The 12,192-nt window shown below is 43.2% G+C and overlaps 1 pseudogene; it reads left to right on the forward strand.

Moving 5' to 3' along the window:
- Nucleotides 1-2,651, forward strand: part of LOC102845735 — a 36,872-nt pseudogene extending 34,221 nt beyond the window's left edge.
- The last annotated feature ends 9,541 nt before the right edge of the window (nt 2,652-12,192 follow it).

The raw sequence follows: 12,192 nt of genomic DNA on the forward strand, positions 1-12,192 counted from the left end.
TGTACCATGGACTGCTAAGAGAACGAACAGGTTCATTCTGGAGAGAGTTAATTAAACCTGGTAACTCCTTGGAGGCAAGGATTCTGAAGCTTTGTCTGATGTACTTTGGACATGCAAGGAGGGACCAGTCCTTGGAGAGGGACATTATGCTTGGGAGGGTGGAGGGACAGTGTAAGAGAGCAAGACCAAGGATGAGATGGACTGACTCAGTGACTGAGGTAATGGGGGTGTGTGTGTCAGAGATGATGAGGCTGGCTCAGGATAGAACATGGTTCAGAGCTGTTGTCCATAGGCTCGCTATGAGTTGCAAGCATCTTGACGACATATTGCAACAACAACAACAACAACAATAGTGCAGTCAAAAGAAAGATAGAGAGGAGAGAGTAGGACGAGGAAGGAGTTGAAGGAAGAAGAAGAGGTTGGAAGGCAGCTTCAGTTGTCCTGTGCTGCTGATCTGGGCATTGCCCTTAGGCTGCCAGAGGTCCTTGTGGACATGATAAGAGCAGTTTCGGTGCACAGGTGAAGTGGGTCAGCTGGTTGCAATATGGGCAACTGGCCAGAGTGGTGGAGGGACACCTATTCCCTCCAGGTCCTCAACCCGAGTGACCCCAGATCTCACTGGGGCAACCCACCCTTCTTCCTACGCCGTAGCACAGACCAGAGACCAAAGGCTGTCCTGCCCACCCAGCCCCTGAATCTCCTATCCAGACCAAGTCTGCATCCTGAACATTTCAGGGCCGCCTGCTCTGACTCTCTCTCTGTCCCACATGGCATGCACACGTGCATGTGCCCACATATACCCGCGCGCCCACGTACCCCACACACACACACACACACACACACACACACGCACGTGCGCTTGCTCGCTCTCTGTCCCAGGCTGCCTTTGCTTCCACTCCCAGGACTTTGCCCCAGGACTGACTGTGCTTGAGGCAGCTGTGAGTCACAGCAACCACATGTGCAACACGACAAAGCTCAGTCCTCTGTCATCCTCATGTCACGGCTGTGCTCAGCCCTTCCTAATGCTGCTGTTTCAGGTCAGCTCTCTAAGGTCTTTTTCGCTGTCCCTCCACTTCACCCATTGCAATCCCTGCTGCCTGTGTTTAATCTGTCACGTTGTTGCTCTATCATTACCCTCCTGCGTCTGTTTTGCCCCGCGTATTGGTGTGTGTGCCCCATGTACTATATAGTAAGCATTGCAAAGGCAACTCATCACACACACACAGTGCTGCTGGCTTGCATTGTGGATGCCAGGGTCACAGGTCAGGGGGTCAAAAGGGCCAGTCTCTCTGGAGGCTCTGGGGGTAGGGGTGTCTTTCCTGCCCTCTCTCATCTATGAGTAAACTTGTTCTGTCTCTTCACTCAGAGTGACTGGCCCAGTTTTGTGCCCCTCCAGGCATGAGCCTGCATCTGGGGAATGAGCTTCTGGTGATCCAGTCCCCTCCTCTTATAGATTCCTGGTCACAGAGCTTCCTTGGGGTCACCATCTCTTCTCTTCTACAAGGACCTCACTCAGCTGGGACTAGGACCCCCTGAGTCCCTTGTGTGAAGCTGACATTTGCAAAGGCCCTGTTTCCAAACAAGGCCTTATTCACAGGCAACCCAGGCTGGGAGGAGAAACATGGTTTGGGGGCAGGGCTGGGTGGAGGGGACCACAGCAGCCATAGTAACCACAGGCCACACAACCTAGAGGCAAGGTCGGAAAGAGGCCTTAGTCAGGGACGGAAGGGCTTCTCTAAGGAGGAGCCTTCTGTGCATAGTCTCTGTGGGGCATGTGTGAGGGTGCAGAGCCCACTTGTCCTGGAAAAGAAACTAACCAGTACGGGGGAGTGTGGGCTGCCAGTAAGCACTGGACAGGGGTGACCACCTTCAGGTGGCCAGGCTGAGTGTGAGGCCATGAAGGGGTCAGGGCACCAAGATCTTTTGTCCTGGATGGTGAGGACAGCTGGCTCTGGGGACAGGTGGTATTTCTGAACACAGTGGGGCCATGGTGCCCCAACTTGGTTCCTTGATCTCCCTTCTGTAGCCAGGAAGCCCCAACCCTGCAGACAAGAGAGACCCTGGGGGTACTCCCAACAGGAAGGTCTGTCAGGTTCTGTTCTCACAGTCCCAGGAGGAGAAAGTGGACATCTTGGGAAGGTGAGAACCCTCTCTCATGTCCTCAGACAAGCAGGTGGGAGCTGCCCCCGAGGCCTCACCCAGGTCAGTTTAGAAGGTCAGCCTCCATAGCACTCCAGTGAGTCCAGCCAGACAGCAATTCCCTGCAGCCCCCCCATAGTCCCTCAGTGGAGACCACAGGAGGCTGAGCCAGCAATGCCTGAAGCAGCCCTTCCCCTGTTGAGTCCTGAGGTCAAAGGCAAGATGACTGGCAGTGAAAGGTAATGATGAATCCTTCCTGAGAGGTTCAGAGTTCTCACCAGCCAGGTGCTGGGAGGGAGGCCCCTGAACTTGCAGATGGCAAGGGTAGGGCACTGATGAGCCTTATAAGGCTTTATTGGCCTGCTGGGGTACAGCCCTTAATTGCAGCCATCAAAGTCCTACTGCAGCCTCGTTAACTATTAATGAACTTATGGACTTGATAACTTAATCCCCCACCTTAAGATGATTTTGAGCTCTCTACCTGCAGCTGCTCTGGCAGTGCCAATGAGTGAAAGGCTCAACAGGTAGCTTCCTGGAGAAGGCACTACCTCCCTGACACATTCAGGGAGGTCTGAAGCTCACTGGGGCAAAATCCCCATGACAAGGACTCTGGGGCAATGGGCAGGCTGGCCTGGGAGCCCAGGATGTTCCATGGGGCATTTGGGTGATATCCACATTTTTACTATTATGAATAGAGCTGCTATGAACATGCACACACAACTTACTGTGAGCTCATGTTTTCATTTCTGTAGGTGTAAGAGAGCCACCTTACCAATCAACTCTCACTCCATCTCCCTCTTCTTCCCTCATGGCTATCAAGTGAGAACTGACTCATAGATGACCCTCCAGCACATTAGCAGAGCATGTAAATCACATGGGAGGAAAGTGCTCATCTGCCTCCTTTAGAATAGTTGGTGGATTCGAACTGCCTGCCTTTAGGTTGGCATCACAGCTCCTTACAACTAGGTTACCACCAAAACCCCCTCACCAAGCAACTAGAAGACATATTTGTGCCTCTTTAAGAAAAAAAAAAACCAACCAAACCCCAAACACAGCAGAATGTGGAAATTATTAAAGAATATCCTTAATACCACACATAAGCAAAATCTTGCTGAAAATAACCTAAAAATGTCTGGAGGAATACATTAGCAGTGACCTGCCAGAAATTCAAACTGAATTCGGAAGATGCCATGGCATGAGGGACATTACAGATGCAACATTGACAATTGACATTGTCAGATATATCTTGGCTGGAAGCACAGAATGCCAGAAAGATATTTACTGATGTATTATTGACCTTTCAAGGGCATTTGAGTTTTGGATGATAATAATTTATGAGTAGCACTACAAAGAATGAAAATTTTAAAAAAACCAAAACCAACCTACTTAATTTACTCAAGCAGAACCTGCACATAGACCAAGAAGTAGTTGCTTGAAGGGAACAAGGAGATGCAGATTGGCTTGAAATTGGGAAAGGTGTGCATCCTCATACCTATTCAGCCTATGTCTGTTACGTCTGTATATATTATGGTCTTCAGCTGACAGACTGCACAGGAATCAGACCAACTATATCTGTGGAAAGATATGCTGGAGAAACTCAGTATCAGCAGTGAAAATCAGCCCAGGCGCTGATTGTGGATCAGACTGTCAACCACTTGTTGTTATTGTTAGGCCATCCAGTCAATTATGATTCATGGCAGGTCTACGAGTGACAGATCTGAACCTTGCCCTATCCTGAGCCACCTCATAATTTCTGTCCTGCTCAAGTCTGTTGAAGTGTCCCCTAAATCTATCCATCTCGCTAAGGCTCCTTCCCTCTTCTACTGACCCTCTGTGTCTCCAAAGACTGGTTCCTCCTAAAAATAGGCTCATAGTAATAAAGCAAAGTTGGTTTCACTTATTCCATGACAGATTTCTTGGTTCTTTCGGGAGGTCATGTTGTTGTTGTCTAGAGCTGGAACTGACCCATAGCTGACCTTCTGGTGAGTTTTCAGAGATAGTAAATCACATGGAAGAGACTGACCTTCTTTCTCACACAAAGCAGCTAGTGGATTTGAACTGCTTGTCTTTGGGTTGGCAGTACAGCTCCTTACCACACAGTATATTTAATATCTTCTCCAACACCACAATTTAAAGACATGCATTCTTTTTTCTTGATGTTGAACTTCAATCCATATTGAAGGCTGCAGTTCTTGACCTTCTGCAGCAAGCGCTTCAGGTCCTCCTCAGTTTTAGCAAGCAGGGTTGTGTCATCTGCGTAACGCAGGTTGTTGATGGCTCTTCCACCAATCCTGATGCCACATTCCTCCTCATACAGCCCAGCATCTCTGATTATCTGTTCTGCATACGGACTGAAAAGGTATGGAGACAAAATACATCCCTGACAGACTCCCTTCTTGATTTTGAATCATATAGTGTCTCCTTGCTCTGTTCTGATGACTGCCTCTTGTTCTAAAGATAGGTTTTGCATTAGCAACAAAGATTCTCACCATGGGGCCAATTGGTAGCATCAGTATGGATGGTGAAGAGATTGAGATAGTTAATAGTTTTAGTTTACTTGGCTCCACAGTCAACACTCTTGGTAACAGCAGGCAGGAAATCAAGAGATGAATTGCATTGGGAAAGTCAGCTGTGAGGGACCTTTCAAGAGTACTGAAGAGCAACGACGTCAGCCTGGAGACCAAGGCATGCCTGATCCAGGCTATAATCTTTGCAATTACTTGCTATGTGTTGGAGAGTTGGACAGTGAATAGGGATCATAGAAAGAGAATTGATGCCTTTGAGCTGTGGTGCTGGAGAAGAGTGTTGAATATACCATGGACTGCTAGAACAAACAGGTTTGTCCTGGAGAGGGTGAAGCCGGAGTGCTCCTTGGAGTCAAGGATTCTGAAGCTTTGTCTGACATACTTTGGGCATGTTGCAAGGAGGGACTGTCTTTGGAGAGGGACATCATGTTTGGCAGAGTGGAGGGACGGTTCAGGAGAGGAAGACCCTCGATGAGATGGATCGATTCTGTGACTAGAGTGGTGGGAATGACTGCATTTGAGATGGCTAGGTTGGCACAGGATAGAACGGCATTTAAGGCTCTTGTACATAAGGTCGCTATGAGTCACAAGTGACTGGATGACACATAACAACAATAACAACATTCTTTTTTCTGTCATCCTTTTTCATTGTATAGATATTCATAGATATAGAAAGCAGTTGAAAAGACCATGGTTTGGATCAAACATATCTTGGTGTTTAAATTGAGATCCCTGCTCTTTAAACTTTTAAAGAAGTCCTTGACAGCATGTTTCCTCAGTGTAGCATATCTTTTGATTGCTTGACTGCTTCTGTCATGAATATTGATTGTGGATCCAACTGAAATGGAGGTGTTAACAACTTCAATTCTACCTCCATCTATCACAAAGTTACATATTACTCAAATAGAAGCTGAAGAAAATTAAAACAAGTGCGCAAGAACGAGAATATAAACTCAAGTGTACCTCAACTGAATTTAGAAAACATCTTCAGAAGAAATTTGGCACATTGAACACTAATGACCAGATAAGTTGTGGAATGACAACAAAGACATCATTCATGAAGAAAGCAAAAGGTTATTACAAACACAGGGAAGAAAGAAAGGACCAATATAGATGGAAGAAGAGACTCTGAAGCATGCATTGGAAGGAAAAGAAGCCAAAAAAAGGAGGGGAAAGAATGCTGAGATGAGAGAGTTGAACAGAAGTTTTCAAAGGGCTTGAGAAGACCAAGCAAAGTATTGTAATGAAAGGTGCAAGGAGCGAGAGTTAGAAACCAAAAGAGAAAACCACATTCAGCATTTTATAAAATTGAAAAAACACCTGAAAAAAAATTAAAACCTTGAGTTGCAATACTGAAGAAAAAAATGGACAAAATCTTGAATTATACAGTAAGCATCAAAAGAAGAAGGACGGGGTATACAGAGTCACTAGAAAAAAAGAGTTCGTTGACTTAGAATATTTCAGGAAGTAGCATAAGATCAAGAACCAACAGTAATGGAGGAAGAAGATCAAGCTGAGCCGAAGTACTGACAAAAAATAAGGACCCAGAGATTGACGGAATACCAATTGAGGTGTTTCAGGAAACAGATACAATTCTAAACATGCTCACTATTTAGTTGCTGCCAAGAAATATAGAAAATGGCTACCTGACCAACTGACCAGATGAGATCCATATTCGTTCCCATTCCCAGAGAAAGGTGATCTAACAGAATGTGGAAATTATGGAACAATATAATTAATATCACATGTAAGTAAAATCTTGCTCCAGATTATTTAAACATGGCTGGAACAGTACACCAACAGGATGCTGCCAGAAATTAAAACTAGATTCAGAAGAGGCTGTGGCACAATGAATATCATTGCTGATGTTAAGTAGATCTTGGTTGAAAGCACAGAATATCAGAAAATGCTTACTTACATTTTATTGATATGCAAGAGTATTTGACTGTGTAGATTATAACAATTAATAGCTAACAATGAAGAGAACAAGAATCTCAGAACACTTAATTTTGCTCATATGAAATCTCTACATAGACCAAAAAACTGTTGTCTGCACAGAACAAGGGAACATTGCATGGTTTGAAATCAAGAAAGTTGTGTATCAGGGTTGCATCCTTTCTCCATACCTATTAAATCTTTATGCTGGACAAATCATTCAAGACACTACACTATATGAACAGGAATGTGGCATCATGATTGGAGAAAAACTCGTCAACAACCTGTATTATGAAGATAACACAACCTTGCTTGCAGAAGTCAAGAGGACTTGAACTTACTGAAAAAGATCAAAAACTACAGCCTTCAATATGGATTACATCTCAACATAAAGAAAACAAAAATCCTCACCTCTGGACCAATATGCAGCGTCACAACAGATGGAGAAATTGTTGAAATTGTCAAGGATTTAATTTTATTTGAACCCAAAATCTATACAGATGGAAATAGTAGTCAAGAAATCAAACCATGGGTGGCGACAGTTTAGATGGCTAAGTCCACGAACAACATCACATACAACCTGTCCAGAAAATTGCAGACAAATGGCATCAAGAAACCCCATTCATAATTATATGAAGTCTCTTAAGTGGTTAGACTCCAATGACTGAGAAATGTGTTTTGCCAAGAAGCACAACAAGGGCCTGAAGAAGATGAAGGTCAACAATGTCAAGGCCATGGATAAATAGGCTGAGGCTGTGAAGGCTCTTGTCAAGCCCAAGATCCCAAGGGATGTCAACCTACTCACCTACATTGCCCACCCCAGTCTTAGGAAGCATGCTTGGCCTGTATTTCCAAGGGGATCAGGCTTTGCCAGGCAAAATCTAAAGTCAAGGCTGACAGCAAGGCCAACAAAGCTTCAGCAAAGTCTTCAACTCAGGCGCCTGCTAAGGCCTCAACCTAGGCTTCTGCTTCAAGGCATGTTCCTAAAGGTGCCCAGGCCCTGCAAAGCCCCATAGTCAACTTCATCTGAGGACAGAAAGACTGGTGTGAACCCTTGGTCTGCCATCTGCATGGGGCTGGTGGTCTCCCATGCTGTTTGTACAAGAAATCCTGAGGCAGGGAAAAAAAAATGTAATCAAACCATGAATTATAGTTGGCAAATCTATTGCCAAAGACCTTTTTTTTTTCTTTTTAAGCTTTATTTTTTTTAATAATTTAAATGAGAATTTACAGAGATTTTGGGTTTCCATTCATTCATTCATTGCTGCACTTCTCTCCAAAGACCTTTTTAAAGTAGCAAAGAACAGAATGTCATTCTGAGGTCTGATCCAAGCCATAATATTTCATTACAACTGCCTCATATACATGTGAAAGTTGACAGTAAGTGAAGAAGATCAAAGACAGATCGATACCTTTGAATTGTACAGCTGGCAAAGAATATTGACTATACCACAGCCTGCCGAAAGAATAAAAAAAAAGGAAATCTGTTTTGGAAGAAAACAGCCAGAATAATCTTTAGAGCAAGGATAGAGAGACTTCCTCTCACATACCCTGGGCATGTTATCTAGAGATGCCAGTCCCTGGGGAAAGCCATCATGCTTAGGAAAGTATAAGATTGTTGAAAAAGAGGAAGCGCCTCGAGGAGATGGGACGACAAGAATGGGTGCAAGCATGGCCAGTTGTGAGGACGTCCCAGGATTCAGTGGGGCTCCATTCTGTTCTACGTGGATCACGATGAGTCAGAGCAAGCTCTATGGCACCTCACATCAACAGGGCAAGCTGCTGGTCAGACGGCAGCTTCATGTTTAATATCTTGAGATCATTTCCAAAATGGATTCACCATTTTGTATCCTCATGAACAATATGTAACGATTCTTTGCTCCCATTAAAAAAAGGGGGAGGACCCAACAGATGACAGAAATTACCATACAACATCATTAATATCACATGCAAACAAAATCCAGCTAAAAATTATACAGAAACAACTGGAAAGTACATCAACAGAGAACTGCCAGATATGCAGCCTGGGTTTAGAAGAGGCCATGACGCAAGGGATATTATAACCAATCTTAGATAGATATGGGCTGAAAGCAGAGAGTACCAGAGGAATGTCTGTGTTTCATTGACTATGCAAAAGCATTTGACTGTGTGGATCACAACAAATTGTGGCTGATTCTGAGAAGAATGGGAATCCCAGAATACTTGATTGTGCTTATGTGAAACCTATATTTGGACCAGGAGGCAGTTGTCAGAACAGCACAAGGAAACACTTCATGGTTCAAAATCAGGAAAGGTTGTACACCAGGGATGCATCCTCTCTCCATACCTTTTCAGCCTATCTGTGGAACATATCATCCAGGAGGTGGGGCTCTATGAGGGGGAACATGGCATCAGGAAGAAGACTCAACAACCTGTGTTGTGCAGATGACACAACCTTGCTTGTTGAAACTGAGGACCTGGAGGTATTTGCTGCAGAAGATCAAGGACGGCAGCCATAAAATGGATTGAAGCTTAACACCAAGAAAACAAAGATTCTCACCACTGGGCCAACTGGCAGCAGCTTGATAGATGGCAAAGAGATTGAGATTGTTAACAGCTTTAGTTTGCTTGGCTCCACAATCAACACTCTTAATACCAGCAGCCAAGAAACCAAAAGATTAATTGAATTGGGGAAATCTGCTGTCAGGGGCCTCTCCAGAATACTGAAGAGCAACAATGTCAGTCTGGAGACTAAGGTGTGCCTGAACCAGATCATGGTCTTCACAATTACTTGTTATGAATCAGAGAGCTGGACAATGACAAAAGATGATAGGAGAATTGATGGCTCTGAGTTGTGGTGCTAGAGAAGAGTATTGAATATACCATGAACTGCTAAGAGAAGAAGCAGATTCATCCTTTAGAGAGTGAAACCAGGCTGATCCTTGGAGGCAAGAATGTTGAAGCTCTGTCTGACATGCTTTGGGCATGTTGCAAGGAGGAACTAGTCCTAGGAGAGGGACATCATGCTTGGAAGGGTAGAGGTACAGCAAAAGAAAGGAAGACCCTGGATGAGATGGGTTGACTCAGTGTTTGGGGTTATAGGGATAGGTGTATCAGAGACAATTAAGTTGGCTTGAGATACAACAGAGTTTAGGGCTATTGTACACAGGATTGCTATGAGTGACAAGCGAATTGATGGCACATAACAACAACAACAAACTCTTGTTTTATGCATGTTTTTAATGATAGCCACCACAGTGAATATTAATTGTTATCACACTGTGACTTCAGTTTGAATGCACCTAATAAATAAAGCCTTGAGATGAAATACTGGGAGATATCTCAAAAAATCCAGGAAGCATCAAAAGAAGGTGGAGTGAATGAAAAAAAAAAGAATTATCAACAATGAAATATTTCAGGAAGCAGCATGTGTTAAGGAGCCAATGGTAGTGGAAGAAGAAGTTCAAGTTGCATTGAAGACATTGATAAAAATAAGGCCCCCAAAATCAACGAGATACCAATCGACATGTTCTGAATAACAGATGCAGCCCTGGACATGCTCACCAGTCTGTGTCAGTAAATTTGGAAGAAACTACCTGGCCAACTGACTGGAGGAGAGATTTCTATTTTCAAGAAAGGTGATCCAACAGAATGTGGAACTTATATAAAATATAATTACTATCACATCCAAGAAAATATTATTGAAGATCATCCAAAAATGTTAATACAGTACATTGACAGAGAATTTCCACAAGCTCGAGCTGCACTTAGAAGGAATGGCACCAGGAATATTATTGCTGATGTCAGATGGATCTTGGCTGGAAGCAGAAAATACCAGAAGAATGTCTATCTGTATTTTAATTACTAAGCAAAGGCATTTGACTGTGTGTATTATAATAGACTATGGTTAACCTTCAAAAGAATGGGAATTCCAAAGCACTTAATTGTGCTTATCTGAAACCTATACCTAGACCAAGAAGCTCTTGTCTGAACGGATCCAGGGAACACTGCATAGTTTAGAATCAGAAAAGGTGTGCACCAGGGCTGTGTCTTCTCTCCATACCTATTCAATCTGTATGCTGAGCAAATAATCCAAGAAACTGGATGTTGTAAAGAAGAATGTGGTATTAGGATTAAAGGAAAGCTTCTCAACATCCTGCCTTATGCAGATGACACAACCTTGCTTGCTGAACATGAGGAGAACTTGAAATGCTTGACTACAGAAGATTAAGGATTGTGGCTTTCACTATAGATTACATTTTAATATCAAGAAAACAAAAAATTCTCACCACTGAATGAATAGGCAATATCATGATATGTGGTGAAAAGATTGAAATTGTCAACAATTTTTTTCTTGCTTGGATCCACAGCCAACACTCTTGGAACCAGCAGTTAGGTGATCTGGAGGTATATAGCATTGGGAAAGTCTACTGTCTGAAATCTATCCAAAGTCCTAAAGAGTAATGATGTCAGTCTAAAAACTAAAGAGTGTCTGAATCAGTCCCAGTCTTTCTAATCACCCAACTGGGCATCCGAGAGCCGGGCAATGAATAAGATAGACCAAAGTAGTACTGATGCATTTGAGTTGTTGTATTTTAGTAGAATATGGAATATTCCATGCACTGTCAAAAGAACAAACAGGTATGTATTTGAGAAAGTGCAACTTGAATGTTCCTTGGAGGCAAAGTTGGTGAAGCTTTGTCTCACATATTTTGGACATGTTGTTAGGAGAGGCTATTCCTTGTAAAAGGACCTCATTCTTGGAAAGGGGGAGGGTCAATGAAGGAGAGAAAGATCTTCAATGGGATGGATTGATGTGATATCTTTGGCAATGAACTCAAATGTGTGAGGGATGATAAGGATAGTGCAGCATAGGACGGAGTTCAGATCTATTGTTCATAGAGTCACTATGAGTCAAACTCAACTTGATGGCACTTAAAAAAATAACAATGAATAATGATGTTGAGCACTCTTTCATGTGCTCAATAGATACCTGTACTTCTTCTTTGCCTAGTTTTCATTGGATTAGCTGGGAGTTGGGTTTTTTTTAATGGCATTTTTAATATACGCTAGATGTAAGTCAATCATGAGATACATGAATATACCATGGACTTTCAAACCAACCAACCAATCTGTCATGGAGGAAATGCAATCAGCATATTCCTTAGAGGCAAGGTGAGACGAAACTCCATCTCACATACTTTGGTGATATTGTCAGGAGGAACCAGTCTTTGGAGACATACATCATGCTGGGAAAGGTGGAAGGTCAGCAAAAGAAAGGAAGACCCTCATCAAGATAGATTGATTTATATAATGGCTCCAACAACTGTCTCAAGCATACCTGACATCATGAGAAGGGCTCAATATAAGGTTCAGATCTGTTGCTCATAGGGTCATCATGAGTCCTAGTTGACTTGATGGCAACTAATAACATTAAATATATAATTTGTAAGTATTTTTTCCTTCCTATGAGTTCTCTTTTCATTCTTCTGATGGTATTATTTCTAGCACAAACTTTCATTTTTAAAAAAATAATTTTAATGAGCATTTATAGGGATTTTGGATATCCATTCATTCATTGCTGCACTTCTCTCCCTGCCCAGCCCTCCCCACC

Source organism: Elephantulus edwardii, unplaced genomic scaffold (assembly GCF_000299155.1).
Source record: "Elephantulus edwardii isolate Elephantulus edwardi_28Jun2011 unplaced genomic scaffold, EleEdw1.0 scaffold00126, whole genome shotgun sequence".
In the NCBI taxonomy this organism is placed as follows: domain Eukaryota; kingdom Metazoa; phylum Chordata; class Mammalia; order Macroscelidea; family Macroscelididae; genus Elephantulus; species Elephantulus edwardii.